Source organism: Mus musculus, chromosome 7, assembly GCF_000001635.26.
Source record: "Mus musculus strain C57BL/6J chromosome 7, GRCm38.p6 C57BL/6J".
Taxonomy (NCBI): Eukaryota; Metazoa; Chordata; class Mammalia; order Rodentia; family Muridae; genus Mus; species Mus musculus.
Window position 1 is genome coordinate 10,670,868 of NC_000073.6, and position 18,067 is coordinate 10,688,934.

At 39.5% G+C, this 18,067-nt stretch overlaps 1 protein-coding gene across 2 annotated transcripts in view; it reads left to right on the top strand.

Annotated features, from left to right (window-relative positions):
- The first annotated feature begins 16,925 nt into the window (after positions 1–16,925).
- Positions 16,926–18,067, top strand: part of Nlrp4b (NLR family, pyrin domain containing 4B) — a 42,376-nt gene continuing 41,234 nt past the window's right edge. The window contains exons 1-2 of one of the 2 annotated variants that reach the window (NM_172481.2): positions 16,926–16,951; positions 17,195–17,293. The gene's annotated coding sequence lies outside the window, so the exon portion shown is untranslated. The other variant, NM_001355151.1, reaches the window with a different exon arrangement.

Here is an 18,067-nt window from a genome sequence, read left to right on the forward strand (position 1 = left end):
ACAATCTCTATCCAGAGACAACTATAACAACTAGCTCCAGAGAATACCAGATGGCGAAAGGCAAATGTAAGAATCCTACTAACAGAAATCAAGACCTCTCACCATCATCAGAACGCAGCACTCCCACGCCACCTAGTCCTGGGCACCCCAACACAACCGAAAAGCTAGACCCGGATTTAAAAGCATATCTCATGATGATGGTAGAGGACATCAAGAAGAACTTTAATAACTCACTTAAAGAAATACAAGAGAACACTGCTAAAGTGTTACAAGTCCTTAAAGAAAAACAGGAAAGCATAACCAAACAGGTAGAAGTCCTTATAGAAAAACAGGAAAGCACATCCAAACAGGTGATGGAAATGAACAAAACCATACTAGACCTAAATAGGGAAGTAGACACAATAAAGAAAACCCAAAGTGAGGCAACGCTGGAGACAGAAACCCTAGGAAAGAAATCTGGAACCATAGACGCGAGCATCACCAATAGAAAACAAGAGATGGAAGAGAGAATCTCAGGTGCAGAAGATTCCATAGAGAACATCGGCACAACAATCAAAGACAATGCAAAATGAAAAAAGATCCTAACTCAAAACATCCAGGAAATCCAGGACACAATGAGAAGACCAAATCTACGGATAATAGGAGTTGATGAGAATGAAGATTTTCAACTTAAAGGGCCGGCAAATATCTTTAACAAAATTATAGAAGAAAACTTCCCAAACCTAATGAATTACATGCCCATGAACATACAAGAAGCCTACAGAACTTCAAATAGACTTGACCAGAAAAGAAATTCCTCCCGACACATAATAATCAGAACAACAAATGCACTAAATAAAGAGAGAATATTAAAAGCAGTAAGGGAGAAAGGTCAAGTAACATATGAAGGAAGGCCTATCAGAATTACACCAGACATTTCACCAGAGACTATGAAAGCCAGAAGAGTATGGACAGATGTTATACAGACACTAAGAGAACACAAATGCCAGCCCAGGCTACTATACCCGGCCAAACTCTCAATTAACATAGATGGAGAAACCAAAGTATTCCACGACAAAACCAAATTCACACATTATCTTTCCTCGTATCCAGCCCTTCAAAGGATAATAACAGAAAAAACCAATACAAGGAAGGAAATCACGCCCTAGAAAAAGCAAAAAGTAATCCCTCTACAAATCAAAAAGAAGACAGCCACAAGAACAGAATGCCAACTCTAACAACAAAAATAAAAGGAAGCAACAATTACTTTTCCTTAATATCTCTTAATATCAAAGGACTCAATTCCCCAATAAAAAGACATAGACTAACAGACTGGCTACACAAACAGGACCCAACATTCTGCTGCTTACAGGAAACCCATCTCAGGGGAAACGACAGACACTACCTCAGAGTGAAAGGCTGGAAAACAAATTTCCAAGCAAATGGTCTGAAGAAACAAGCTGGAGTAGCCATTCTAATATCGGATAAAATCGACTTCCAACCCAAAGTTATCAAAAAAGACAAGGAGGGACACTTCATACTCATCAAAGGTAAAATCCTCCAAGAGGAACTCTCAATTCTGAATATCTATGCTCCAAATGCAAGGGCAGCCACATTCATTAAAGACACGTTAGTAAAGCTCAAAGCACACATTGTACCTCACACAATAATAGTGGGAGACTTCAACACACCACTTTCATCAATGGACAGATAGTGGAAAGAGAAACTAAACAGGGACACAGTGAAACTTACAGAAGTTATGAAGCAAATGGACTTAACAGATATCTACACAACATTTTATTCTAAAAAAAAAAGGATATACCTTCTTCTCAGGACCTCACAGGACCTTCTCCAAAATTGACCATATAATTGGTCACAAAACAGGCCTCAACAGATACAAAAGTATTGAAATTGTCCCAAGCATCCTATCAGACCACCACGGCCTAAGGCTGATCTTCAATAACAACATAAATAATGGAAAGCCAACATTCACGTAGAAACTGAACAACTCTTCTCAATGATACCTTGGTCAAGGAAGGAATAAAGAAAGAAATTAAAGACTTTTTAGAGTTTAACTAAAATGAAGCCACAACACACCCAAACAAAAAGCACAGGGACAACATCCTTATTAACAAAATCAGAAATGAAAAGGGAGACATAACAACAGATCCTGAAGAAATCCAAAACACCATCAGATCCTTCTACAAAAGGCTATACTCAACAAAACTGGAAAACCTGGACGAAATGGACAAATTTCTAGTAATATACCAGGTACCAAAGTTAAATCAGGATCAAGTTAACGATCTAAATAGTCCCATATCCCCTAAAGAAATAGAAACAGTCATTAAGAGTCTCCCAGACAAAAAAAAAGCCTAGGACCAGACAGGTTTAGTGCAGAGTTCTATCAGACCTTCAAAGAAGATCTAATTCCAGTTCTGCACAAACTATTCCACAAAATAGAAGTAGAGCGAACTCTAGCCAACTCATTCTATGAAGCCACAATTACTCTGATACCTAAACCACAGAAAGATCCAACAAAGAGAACTTCAGACAAATTTCTCTTATGAATATTGATGCAAAAATACTCAATAAAATTCTCACTAACTGAATCCAAGAACACATTAAAGCAATCATCCATCCTGACCAAGTAGGTTTTATTTCATGGATGCAGGGATGGTTCAATATATGAATGTCCATCAATGTAATCCATTATATAAACAAACTCAAAGACAAAAACCACATGATCATCTCGTTAGATGCAGAGAAAGCATTCGATAAGATCCAACACCCTTTCATGATAAAAGTCTTGGAAAGATCAGGAATTCAAGGCCCATACCTAAACATGATAAAAGCAATCTACAGCAAACCAGTAGACAACATCAAAGTAAATGGTGAGAAGCTGGAAGCAATCCCACTAAAATCAGGGACTAGACAAGGCTGCCCAGTTTCTCCCTACCTCTTCAACATAGTACTTGAAGTCTTGGCCAGAGCAATTCGACAAAAAAAGGAGATCAAGGAAATACAAATTCGAAAAGAGGAAGTCAAAATATCACTTTTTGCAGATGATATGATAGTATACATAAGTGACCCTAAAAATTCCACCAGAGAACTCCTAAACCTGATAAACAGCTTCAGTGAAGTAGCTGGATATAAAATTAACTCAAACAAGTCAATGGCCTTTCTCTACACAAAGAATAAACAGGCTGTGAAAGAAATTAGGGAAACAACACCCTTCTCATAGTCACAAATAATATAAAATATCATGGTGTGACTCTAACTAAGGAAGTGAAAGATCTGTATGATAAGAACTTCAAGTCTCTGAAGAAAGAAATTAAAGAAGATCTCAGAAGATGGAAAGATCTCCCATGCTCATGGATTGGCAGGATCAACATTGTAAAAATGGCTTTCTTGCCAAAAGCAATCTACAGATTCAATGCAATCCCCATCAAAATTCCAACTCAATTCTTCAATGAATTAGAAAGAGCAATCTGTAAATTCATCTGGAATAACGAAAAACCTAGGATAGCAAAAACTCTTCTCAAGGACCAAAGCACCTCTTTTGGAATCACCATGCCTGACCTAAAGCTTTACTACAGAGCAATTGTGATAAAAACTGCATGGTACTGGTATAGTGACAGACAATTAGACCAATGGAATAGAATTGAAGACCCAGAAATGAACCCACACACCTATGATCACTTGATCTTTGACAAGGGAATTAAAACCATCCAGTGGAAGAAAGACAGCATTTTCAACAAATGGTGCTGGCACAACTGGTTGTTATCATGTAGAAGAATGCAAATTGATCCATTCCTATCTCTTTGTACTAAGGTCAAATCTAAGTGGATCAAGGAACTTCTCATAAAACCAGAAACACTGAAACTTATAGAGGAGAAAGTGGGGAAAAGCCTTGAATATATGGGCACAGGGGAAAAATTCCTGAATAGAACAGCAATGGCTTGTGCTGTAAGATCAAGGATTGACAAATAGGACCTCATGAAACTGCAAAGCTTCTGTAAGGCAAAAGACACCGTCAATAAGACAAAAAGACCACCAACAGATTGGGAAAGGATCTTTACCTATCCTAAATCAGATAGGGGACTAATATCCAATATATATAAAGAACTCAAGAAGGTGGACTCCAGAAAATCAAATAACCCCATTAAAAAATGGGGCTCAGAACTGAACAAAGAATTCTCACCTGAGGAATACCGAATGGCAGAGAAGCACCTGAAAAAATGTTCAACATCCTTAATCATCAGGGAAATGCAAATCAAAACAACCCTGAGATTCCACCTCATACCAGTCAGAATGGCTAAGATCAAAAATTCAGGTGACAGCAGATGCTGGCGAGGATGTGGAGAAAGAGGAACACTCCTCCATTGTTGGTGGGATTGCAAGCTTGTACAACCAATCTGGAAATCAGTCTGGCGGTTCCTCAGAAAATTGGACATAGTACTACTGGAGGATCCGCAATACCTCTCCTGGGCATATATCCAGAAGATGTCCCAACCGGTAAGAAGGACACATGCTCCACTATGTTCATAGCAGCCTCATTTATAATAGCCAGAAGATGGAAAGAACCCAGATGCCCCTCAACAGAGGAATGGATACAAAAAATATGGTACATCTACACAATGGAGTACTACTCAGTTATTAAAAGAATGAATTTTGAAATTCCTAGGCAAATGGTTGGACGTGGAGGGCATCATCCTGAGTGAGGTAACACAATCACAAAACAACTCAAATAATATGTACTCACTGATAAGTGGATATTAGCCCAGAAACTTAATATATTGTGATATAAGGTACAATTTGCAAAACACATGAAACTGAAGAAGAATGAAGACCAAAGTCTGGACAATTTGCCCCTTCTTAGAATTGGAAACAATCACCCATGGTAGTAGTTACAGAGACAAAGTTTGGAGCTGAGACAAAAGGATGGACCTTCAAGAGACTGCCATATCCAGGGTTCCATCCCATAATTAGCCTCCAAATGATGACACCATTGCATACACTAGCAAGCGTTTGGTAAAAGGACCGTGATATCGCTGTCTCTTGTGAGACTAGGCCAGGGCCTAACAAACACAGAAGTGGATGCTCACAGTCAACTATTGGATGGATCACGCGGCCCCCAATGGAGGAGCTAGAGAAATTACCCAAGGAGCTAAAGAGATCTACAACCCTGTAGGTGCAACATTATAAACTAACCAGTACCCAGGAGCTCTTGACTCTAGCTGCATACGTATCAAAAGATGTCCTAGTCGGCCATCACTGAAAAGAGAGGCCCACTGGACAGGCAAACTTTATATGCCCCAGTACAGGGGAACTCCAGGCCAAAAAATGGAAATGGGTGGGGAGGGGAGGGGGGGCGTGGGAGGATTTTTGGAAATGTAATTGAGGAAAATATGTAATAAAAAAAAATAAATAAATAAAAGAAAGTCTCCTCGGCATATAATGTTCAAAACACTAAACATACAGAACTAGGAAAGTATATTAAAAGATTCTAGGGGAAATGACCACTTAGTATAGAAAGACAGACCTTCCTTATTTAATTATACCTGACTTCTCAAGGGAGAATGTAAAAACCAGAAGGGCCTTTTTAGATGTGCTTCAGATTCTAAGAGACCCAAACTACCCTGCGTAACAAAAATTTAATCTGAATTAATGAACAAAATAAGACATCCCATAAGAAAGCCAAATTTAAACTATATCTATCTACAAAACCAGCTCTACAGGAGGTTCTAGAAGGAAAAGTCCAACCTAAAGTGGTTAAACACTTCCATGAAAATATAGGGAATAGTCCCAGCTAACAAATGAAAAAGGGGTAAAAGTAAATCACACCCACAGGAATCAACTAAATTGTTTATTGATATATCTCCAACTCAATGTTCTAAATTTCTCAATCAAAAGACATAGTCCAAAAGCTCAGAATACTCAAGATACAATTCACAGACCACATCAAGCTCAAGAAGGGTGGATTCTTTGGTCCTTCTTAGAAGGAGGAACAAAAGACAGGTGGAAATATGGAGACAAAGTATGGAGCAGTGACTGAAGGAAAGGCTATCCAGAGTCTGCCCTACCTGGGGATCTATCACATATACAGTCACCAAACCCAGACACTATTTTACATGCCAAGAAGTTTTTGCTGACAGGAGTCTGATATAGCTGTCTCTTGAGAGGCTCTGCCAAAGCCTGACAAATACAGAGGTGGATGCTCACAATCAACCATTGGACTGATCATGGGGTCCCCAATGGAGGAGCTAGAGAAAGGACTTAAGGAGCTGAAGGGGTTTGCACACAATAGGAGGAACAACAATATCAACCAACCAGACCCCTCAGAGCCCCCAGGGACTAATCCACCAACCAAAGAGTACACATGGGACACCAATGGCTCCAGCTGCATATGTAGCAGAGGATGGCCTTTTCTGGCATCAATTAAAGAGTAAAGGCTCTAAGTCCTATGAAGGTTTGATGCCCCAGTGTAGGGGAATGCCATAACAAGGAGATAGGAGTGGGTGGGTAGGGGAACACCCTCATAGAAGCAGGAGAGGGGGATGTGGTACATGGTTTATGAAGGGGGAATGGGACAGGGTATAACATTTGAAATGTAACTAAAGAAACATTTTTAAAAAATGACACAGACTGACAGGTGGATGAAAGAACAGAATCCATCATTCACTTGCACACATAAAATACACCTCAACATCAAAGGTAGTCATTATGTAAGGTTATTATGATTCTGAAATTACTCTAAAAGAACCCAAAAAGCAAACTGATGCAGACATTTTAATATCTAACAAAGTAGAATTAAACTTAACTAATTATAAGAGATAGGGAAGTATCCTTGATACTCCACAAAGGAAAATTGAACCTAGAGAACATTGCAATTCTTAATAACTATAACCCAAATAAAAAGTACCCTAATTCATAAAAGAAAGACTATTACAGCTTAAGTCACATAATGAGCAACACAAACTGACAGTGTAGGACTTCAGTACCACACTCTCACTAATGGAAGTGTAACCCTGACAAAATCTAAACAGAGAAATGCTGGAGCTAACTGACATCATAAAACAAAGGATTTGGTGGCTGATTATTGGATGGATCCCTGGGTTGTGTAGTCTCTGGATGGTCTATCCTTTCATCTTAGCTCCAAACTTTGTCTCTGTAACTCCTTCCATGGGTATTTTGTTCCCTATTCTAAGGAGGAATGAAGTATCCACACGTTGGTCTTCGTTCTTGATTTTCTTGTGTTTTGCAAATTGTATCTTGGGTATTCTTAAACGCGTTCTCACGACCGGCCAGGAAGAACACAACAAACCAGAATCTTCTGCGGCAAAACTTTATTGCTTACATCTTCAGGAGCCAGGAGCGCAAGCCCCAAGCCCCAAAAACGAAAGGCCCCCCGCTTACATCTTTAGGAGCCAGAGCGCCAGCGCGCCAGAGCGCCAGAGCGCAGAGCAAGAGAGAGAATGGCGGAAACCCCGTCCCCTTTAAGGAGAATTATCCTTCGCCTAGGACGCATCACTCCCTGATTGGCTGCAGCCCATGGCCGAGTTGACGTCACGGGAAAGGCAGAGTACATGTAGTGGAAAAATACCCTTGGCACATGCGCAGATTATTTGTTTACCACTTAGAACACAGGATGTCAGCGCCATCTTGTGACGGCGAATGTGGGGGCGGCTCCCAACAGGGTATTCTAAGTTTCTGGGCTAATATCCACTTATCAGTGAGTGCATATAAAGTGAGTTCTTTTTTGATTGGGTTACCTCACTAAGGATGATATCCTCCAGATAAATCTATTTGCCCAAGAATTTCATAAATTCATTGTTTTTAATAGCTGAATAGTACTCCATTGTGTAAATGTACCTACCCCACCCCAGGATCCATCCCACAATCAGCCACCCAACCTGTCACATCCGCTCTTGACCAGCAAGAACTACACGACCACCAGTTCTTCTAACAGCAGTTTACTCAGCAAGCTTCACTCTTCATCTCTCTCCCTCTTCATCTCTCTCCCCCGAACCCTGGACCTCTCACTCTTATATACTCTCAGCCCCCATCCACTCACGGCAGGCCACGTCACCTCACCAAGCACGTGGCTTCAGCCAATCAGGGTGGCAGGGGCACGTCTCCACCAAATATGGACTTGTTTACACCGCCAGCATCATGGTGCACCTGTGCAGTTCTCACGATGGTCGTGGCTTATTTTCAGGTGTATGAGGAAGTCAAGTGCAAGTCATAAGACTTAGCTGCAGTCCCAGGCGCCATCTTGGGACTGCTGCCACACCTGCTCCTCACACAAACCCAGACACTATTGCATATGCCAGCAAAATTTTTCTGACAGGACCCTGATATAGCTGTCTCTTGTAAGGCTATGCCAGTGCCTGGCAAATACAAAAGTGGATGCTCACAGTCATCTATAGGATGGAACACAGGGCCCCCAATGTTAGCTAGAAAAAGTACCCAAGGAGCTGAAGGGGTCTGCAACCCTATAGGTGAAACAACAATATGAACTAACCAGTATACCCAGAGCTCGTGTCTCTAGCTGAATATGTAGCAGAAGATGGTCTAGTCAGCCATCATTGGAAAGAGAGACCCCTAGGTCTTACAAACTTTATATGCCCCAGTACAGGGGAATTCCAGGGCCAAGAAGTGGGAGTGGGTAGGTAGGGGAGCAGAGCTGGCGAAGGGTATCGGGAACTTTTTGGGATAGCATTTGAAATGTAAATAAAGAAAATATAAAAAAAACAAACAAACAACAACAAAGGAACTTAACAGATATTTATAGAGAATTTCACCCAATCACAAGTGAATACACCTTTTTCTTCTAAGCAAGCACCTGTAGTAGTGCAGAAATTTAGTATTAAACACTGCATGATACTGGTAAAACACAGTAAATTGACTAATGGAATCAAATAGATGTCCAAGACATTGATCCACACACCCATGGACACTAAATTTTTTTTTATAAAAAACAGACAAACAAACTAGAAATACATACTGGTAAAAAGCAGCACCTTTAAAAAATTGTATTGGTCAAACTTAATGCCTGAATATAGAGAAATGAAAATAATCACACACTTATCACTGTGTACACAACTCAACCTAATACCTATACAGAACCTCAACATAAAACCAGGTACAATGGTACTAATAGAATAGAAAGAGAGGAATAGCCTAGAATGCATTGACACAGGGAAAGATTTTCTGAACAAAACAGTTATCACAGGCACTAAGATCAACAATTAAGAAATAGGACCTCATGAAGCTGAAAAGACAAGATAAAAAAAATGTGGTACATTTATAAAATGGGGTGATATTCAACCATTTAAAAAAGTGACATCCCTCAAGATGTGATGGGGCAATGGTAACACAGAACTTGTGGGATTGGTGAACGATGTTTGGTTTAATTTGAGGCCTATGCTATGAGAGGGAGCTCATGGACAAAAGTTCCTGCTTGGCCAGCAACTGTAGACAGGATTGCCCAGAGATGTAGATTAGACTCAAACATAACAGGCAAAACACTGGTATTCTGCTATATTCACAGATCAGTTCCTTTCCAAGTTGTTATTGGGAGGCTTACTCCTGCAGCAGATGGGAAGATTAAAAAAAAAATGTCATCATGAAAGTAACAAGTAAATGGATAGGAATAAAGACCATCATTCTGAGTGGGGTAACACAGACAAAATGACAAATATGGTATGTATTCCATTGGATGTGGATATTAGCTGCTAAGTCAATGATTAATGAGCTATAATCAGATGAACCACAAAACATTTGGTAAAAAGTAAGAGATTGGAGAGTACAGATTGATCTAGCTAGGAAAGAGAAATGGAATGGATAGATTTTAATTGTTGGGGGACTGGAATGGGACGATCACATAGAGAAGTGGAGGGAAGAGACAGCAATATAAGGGCCATTTGAGGGGTAGTGTAGACCCCTATTACAGTAGAAGCTTCTGAAAATATATACATATATAAAGTAATCTAAAGGAAATCACCAAATAACGGGAGAGACAGAACCCCATTCGATCATCCTTTGTCACCAAATGAAGTTTCTTGTCCCAGGATGAGGTTGCACATAATTGAGTTGCTGTCCAGAGCTGTTCCAAGGAAATTCCTAACAACCCAGGCTATTATCAGGACTATAGCTTGCTCTCCACAAACTGACCTCAGGGCCCATTCCAGAAAACACCTATGCAACTCATGATCATGGAAAAGCCAAGCTAGTGGCTACATAGAGCTTCACTCTTTGTTTGACTGTCTTTGGTACAGGAAGTCAATCTGCATGCTACCAAAAGAAAAATGTAAATACCAAGTCAACCACAAATCCTCCAATGCCTTGCCTGCAAGATAGGCTAGTGAAATGGTGTCACAAAGTTGATAGGAGTAAATAATATCTGATTTGACCTAAGGCATACTCCACAGAAAGGAACACATACCCAACGCTGCTTGGGTGGCCAGCTACTTGAGGCTAAATAGCCCATGGACCCAGCCTACAGCCAAATAATACTAATCCAAAAGAAAAAGTAGCAATAAAATAATTCTGAATGACAATTTGCTGTACTCACAGATCAATGCCTTGCTCAGCCATCCTCAGAGAAAAATCCTCCTGCAGCAGATGGGAACAAACACAGAAACGCCCAGCCAGGCAATATGCCTTGATTAAAAGACCTTGAAACACTCAGGCCTAAGTAAGTTATCTCTATTAAATCCCTCCCCTGAGGGCTCAGGGAACCCTGTGGAAGTGGAGGCATTAAAGAATGTAGTAGCCAGCAGTGGTTGAAGAACACTAAGGAAGCAAAAGCCCTATTAATCAACAGGTGCAAAGATCATATGAATTCACAGAGACTGAAGCAGCAATCACAGGGCCCACACAGGTTTGCACCATGTCTTCTGCGAATATATTACAGCTTCCACTTTAGTATTTATATGGGATTCTTGAGTATGTGAATGAATGTGTCTCTGATTCTTGTGCCTTCTCTTGGACTCTTTTTCTTCTCCTTGTTTATTTTGTCCAACTCTGATATGATAGGTTTTTCTTTTATCTTAATCTTGTTATATTTTATTTGGTCTTACTGTATTATTATCCCTTAGAAGCCTGTTTTGTTTTTCTTCTCTTTTTTGATTAGATATTTTCTTTATTTACACTTCAAAACTTGTCCCCTTTCCTGGTTTCCCCTCTGAAAAACCCCTATTCCCTCCCCTTCCCCCTATTTTTTTTCTAATGAGAGACAGAGTCTATCTAGAAAGGAAGGGTAGTTGGGAGAGACTTGGGGGAAGTAAAAAGTGGGGAAACCAAAGTCACAGTATGTTATATGAGGAAAAGAAACCTTTAAATAAAAGGAATAAAAAGAACATTTAAATGCAGTGATTAAAAAAAAAGGAGCATGTGGCAGGAAGGACACTGTTGGGAGGATAGTGAACAAAAGGGAGTATCATGGCATATGTGTATAAAATGTCATCAGGAAACCCATTATTCCAATGCTAATTAAGTTTTTTTTTTTTATTTTCAATGGCCAAAAGAAAGGCTCAGAAGTTTAGAGAACTTGCTGTTCTTGCAAAGTATTAGGATTCAGCACTCAATACCCATCTGTGCCTCCATACAACTGTTTTTAAGGGCAGCTCCAGAGGATTCAATGCTGCCTTCTAGTCTTGGTATGCATCCACATTCAAGTGGTCAAACACTCTTCACACACACAGACATACACACAAATAATAAAATAAATAGTTTTTCTTGGTTTATATATTTTTCATTATTTTATTTATTTATTTATCTATTTTATGTACTATTCACAGTCTCCCGTTCCCCAATTTCTCTCCCAAGTTCCACCCTCACAAATACCTCCCTGCATTACCAAGCCCTTACTCCCAAGAGAAAGGGACGCTCCCCCTTTGGGTACCACTCTGACCTGAGACATCAAGTCACAACAGGACTAAATCTATTCTTTCTCATTGAGGCCTTCCCAGACAGTACATTTAGGGGATGGGGATCCAGTGTCCAGCAACATAGTCAGAGACAGTCCCCACTCCAGTTATTGAGGGACCCACACAGAGATCAAGCTACATATCTACTATAAATGTGGGGTGGGTGGAAGCTAAGTCCAGTCCATAGATGTTCTTTGGCTGGTGGTGCAATCTCTGTGAGTCACCATGGGCCCAGGTCACTTGAATCTATAGGTCTTTTTTGTTGCCCTTGAACACACCAGCTCATTCAATCCTACCTTTCACTCTTCCACAAGATAAACCACACTCTGCCTGAAATTTGGCTATGGATCTCTAGATCTGTTTTCAATAGCTGCTGGATAAAGCATACATAAAGTAATTGTCAGGAGACAATTACTCTAAGCTTCTGTCTGCAAGCATAGCAGTATCATTAATAATGTCAGGGGTTGGTTCTCTCTCATTGGATATATCTCAAGTTGGGCCAGTCATTAATTGGCCATCTTCTCAATCTCTGCTCCATCATTATCCTTGCACATTTGTAGAGAGGACTGATTTTGGATCAAAGGCTAGAGAGATGGCTCAGCCATTAAAGGCTAGGCTCAAATCAAAGATAAATAGTTTGTGCCTATGTGTGTGTGTTTCTGTATTAGTTACTTGTAAATACTTTAAAATAAAATCTGAGAGAGATGGCTCAGTAATTAAGTGCACTTGTATTTCCAGACAACCAGGTTTTGATTTCCCAAATTCAAATGGCAGCTCACAACGATATGTACAACCAATCCCAGTCACCCTTTTCAAGTCTCTGCAGACACTGCACGTGTGTAGTGCACAGCCATGAAGGCAGGGAAAACACCACTGCACATAAATTTTAAAAAGTCAATTTTTAAGACACTTAAAAAATTAGTGAAGAGGCAATAAAGGAGAGTTTATGCCACAATGGAAGAGAATATGTACTACAAGCTTACATGCAAATGTCCCTTAGTAACAGCCATGTACAATGTTTGTACACAATGAAAATATCAAGGAATATAAATGAGTAAGTAATCAAATGGAAAGAAAGGAATATTAGTAATAAGTAAATTAAAAACTGAGGAATTTGGATGCATCAGTAGAGTGCTTGCCCAGTATGCATGCATCAGAGGTCCTCAGTTCAAAACCAAAGGGTTGCATAATCCAGGGGTGGTGGTATACATCACCTGCAATCCCAGGGTTGGTAGTGTATACCTACAATCTCAGCCCTTAAGGAGAGGAAGAGAATCAGGTGTTCAAAGTCATTTTCAGCTTTGCAGAGAGCTCAAGACAAACCTTAGCCACATGAGAAACTTTCTTTAAACAAAATTTAAGAAAGTAATATAGAAAACGAACAACATAAACTCAAAATATTTTAAAAGATCAATGTTATAAATCTAGCTAAACTGAAATGAAAGGAAAATATGAAAATGGATGGTAAAAAGTAAAGAAATGAAGATAGAGATTACATGGACTCTGGGGCATCAGCAAGGGAGCGTGGCTAGAAATTGTATATACATCAAAGAATCAGGAGGCTAGAGAGATGGGGCAGTAGATAAGAGCACTGGCTGCTCTTGAAATTCCTAACACAGGGCAGCTCACAACTGGCTGCAACTCTATTTCTGGGTGACCCAATGCTTTCACACAGACATACATGTAAGCACAACACCAATGCACATAAAACAAATACAAATGAATCATTTTTAAAATGTAAGAATTAGAAAGTTTAAGGATAGAGTTAAATTTCTATTGAAGACACAGTGTCACAACTCTAAAGCCATGCATGATCCCTTTGGACAGTGTCATTTGTGGATTTCAAATTTTTACTTTCAATTCTTTACTCAGTGAAAATATAAAAAAAATATTGCAATACTCAAAGTCAATATCATCCATTTTAAGAATTCTGATCTTTTGTATCTTTTGATGTCATGCCATTTTACTAAATGAATTTCAAGATTTTCCCCTTTCCTTTTGTACTCTGTTGGCCCATATATGAAAGTGTTATTTTCATTTTTTTCCTACTCAGGGTTTCCAGTTTGTAAATCATTTGGATGAAATTTTCATAATATCCGAAAGTTTTCAGAATGTATTTCTTTAATTAGTTAAATTCCTCTGAATTCTTCTTTATAAAGTATTAAATGTGTGTGTGTGTGAGTGTGTGTGTGTGTGAGTGTGCCTGCATGCTTTGGTGTATGTATGTATTTGTGTGGGTATGAGGTGTTTTAGGTGCACAATTTTATAATGGATCACATTCACAGCTATTCCTAGATGCAAGTGATCTTCAGAACACAGGCTGGACACACCTCTAAGGTCACAGTAAACCTCCACAGATAACATAATAAAAATGAACACTGTTATACCTGTGCATTTCTGAACAAGACAGAGCACTTCAGAAGTCTTGCTCATTGCAGGTTTTCATAGCATTTCCTGATTGAAAAATAGTCCGCACCAGTTGACAGTATCAGAACTCCTGGAGCATCAGGCAAGAAACTCAAAGCAACAGATCTGGAGGGTACAGAAGACAAGGAACTTCTTCACATACAATCTCAATTTCATATATCTGAAGATGCCATAAACTATTTTGGGGAATAAGCTATGTCATCACATACCAAGGTTCCAGGTAAATCTGAGAGACATCACAAATGCTTGTAGAGGGGCCAGGCCGAGGCCTAGCAAACACAGAAGTGGATGCTCACAGTCAGCTATTGGATGGATCACAGGGCTCCCAATGGAGGAGCTAGAGAAAGAACCCAAGGAGCTAAAGGGATCTGCAACCCTATAGGTGGAACAACATTATGAACTAACCAGTACCCCGGAGCTCTTGACTCTAGCTGCATACGTATCAAAAGATGGCCTAGTCGGCCATCACTGGAAAGAGAGGCCCATTGGACACGCAAACTTTATATGCCCCAGTACAGGGGAACGCCAGGGCCAAAAAGGGGGAGTGGGTGGGTAGGGGCGTGGGGGTGGGTGGGTATGGGGGACTTTTGGTATAGCATTGGAAATGTAAATGAGCTAAATAACTAATAAAAAATGGAAAAAACAAACAAACAAACAAAAAAAAAAAACAAAACAAAAAAAAAAACCAACAACAACAACAAAAAAAAGAACCACTGGTCTAGATCCTTAACACAGGATTCAGTAGGCTAGAATTACCTGGGCAACTTTAACTGTCACTGAGGATAGGTTTCCACCTGCAGCAGCTGTCTGCTAAAATTAACCATTTGTCCTATGTATCATGGGTGACTGTGAGTCCACCCATCATACAAACAAAGGAAAAATGTTGATCCTTTCAATAGAAATCAAAGAGGAACATACAAAAGATATAACAAGCCGGATATGGTGGCACATGCTTTTAATCCCAGTACTCGGGAGGCAGAGGTAGGCAGATTTCTGAGTTCGAGGCCAGTCTGGTCTACAAAGTGAGTTCCAGGACAGCCAGGACTACACAGAGAAACCCTATCTCAACCCCCCTCAAACAAACAAACAAACAAACACAACAACAACAACAAAAACCAAAAGATATAACATCTCTTTATACACCTGGGGCTTAGTAAATTGAAAAATAACCCAATAAAGAGGTCCAAAACAAAATCACCAAAAACCTGAAAGAAAGACATAAAAGATCATATAAGATAACAACTTTTTAAAGAAAGTGTGTGTGGTGTGTGTCTGTGTGTGTGTGTGCATGTCTATGTGGGCAGTACAGAGGACAGCTCAGGGGAGTCAGTTCTTTCCTTACACAAAATGAGTCTACTATATGAAACTCAGGTTCTCAGACTTTGAACTACTTTTTTTCTTAGGAGTGGAGGTAGCACTACATTGACAATACCTGACACACAGGAGAGGGAACACGATTGAGTTCTTGTTCAGTGGTAGAACACTTGCCTGATGTTCTCAAAGACCATACTTGTGTTTCATACCTAGCCAGTCATTATTTAAACAAAAAAAGATATAAAGGCAGGTTTGATCAATACAAAGTCAATAGAAAAACCTGACATCATATATATATATATATATATATATATGTGTGTGTGTGTGTGTGTGCGTGTGTTTTCATTGAAAGCTTTGCAGAGGATTGTGAGACTAAGATAGGATGGAACCCCATATATTTTTTCGATATATATATATATATATATATACTTACAGAAGTTTAATCTATATGTTTGGCATAACAAATTACTAATAATAACTAACAATAATAAAATAGAGCAACATTAATTACACATGGTAAATGCCATTTAACACTAATGAGTTCTTTATTTCTAGGATTTATTACTTAACTTTTTAAATATTTAGTACAGTTATGTATCCATCTATAAATTGTGTGTATGTGAATGGATCAAAGGAAAACTTGCAAAAATAAATTTCTCCTTCCATCATCAGCTCAGGTCTTCAAGGCTTGATGTCAAGTACAACCAGCTGAGCCTTCCCACTGCTGGATCCGCCCCCACTTAGAATTTTCAAAACGCAGTTGACGTCCAGAGAAAGGAAGAACATTAGTAATCATAGTTAGAACATGAAATTTAATCACAAGTATTGTATACACCTGTAGTCCTAGCACTCGAGATTCTGAGACAGGAGGAGCCCAATTTCCATCCCAACTGGGATTATGCAGGGAAAGTGGGGGTGTTGGATATGAGAACAGAAAGACTGCCTACCTTCATTTATCTGCTTCTTTTGAAGCTAGTGATGGTACATATAAAATAACAAGTCATAAGGAGGATGATGGGACCCATCTGTTCAGTCAGAAGAAGTCTTGGAGATTATTTATCTGGAGTTCATCCAGAAGTCTACATAACCAGATTTACAATCTGTAAAATACCAGGCCCTGTGGGTTTAGAGCCATACCAAACCTTCAACATCATATCCATCTTCCATTTCCCAACCCCTTCTCCCCTCCACCACCAATGAGAAGGAGTGACTCATTGACCAATCACATGGTACCATAGACTTTTTCTACTGAGTTGCAGCTGTCAGGTATTAAGGACTAACTTGGAAGTCCTAGGGCAGTGAGTCCGCAAATTTTGTCTTCTGCTTCTTTTTCCTTGTATGCTTTTATTTGCTTTGTTATTTGAGGACTGTGTGTATATGCATCATTTTTCATCTTTTTTTCCTCCCTCATGTGTAGACAAACCAGAAACATTTTGCATCTGTTGTCATAGTTATTTGGACTTGCTTTAGCAGGGAAGTCAAGATACTTTGTGGTACTGTGGTACTTTAACTGTTTAACTATTTAACTTTTTTTTTAATAGGTATAAAAAAATCATTATTTGTTTGAATTCTCCAACAATTGCTCCAGCTGGATCCAAAGACAAGTCTGCAGACTTTATCTGGCTTTTTCCGACTTTGAAGTAAGTATAGAGACCCCAAGAGACTGTTGGCTGGGCTGGAGACCTTGGAGAAGAATGTGCTCTTTAGGCATCCCAGATACAAAGAGAAAATTTACAATGTGTAGACATCATGAGGGTTGGACACCTGAAAATGAAGAGGATAGAGATATATTCATTTATATTAATGAGTGTTAAACTGAGAATTGGGAGAACCCACAGGGAAGCATGCAGTTATGGACACACCCAGTATTTGTGTCTAAACCCTTCATCTGAGTTTACCCTTTAAAAATTCACTTCCCTGCCCCCCCTCATTTGGCTATTAGGAAAATATGTGGGCAAAGACTGGCTACATATCAATAAAAACAGGTCTTTACCTGTGGGCTGCAGGTTTGAGTTATTTCTCCTGTGCTAAACAAATGTGTTAAAGCCCTGACCTCTTATACTTCACATAATGGTTAAAAAAAAAGATATTGCTGTAGATTTAATTTGTTGTTGAAGAGTAACCATGTGGAGACTGGAACACAGGAAAATGTAATGTGATAATCAAGGCAGATACTGGATTTAAGTGGCTGCAAAGAAAGGAGAGACCAAAGATTTTCAGCAAAATACGGGTTCAGAAGTTGCAGGCCAGGGGTTCCCTGAGGGAGGGAATATGAAGCTGCTGACCCCTGCACATAAATAGTTAATTCTTAGTGATTTGGTGGTGTTGGAATTTGTTGGTTCTTTGAAACAGAGTTAGAAGGACAGTGGGATAGCTGAAAATTCGCTGTGAAGGCAAAGATGACCTTGAACTTC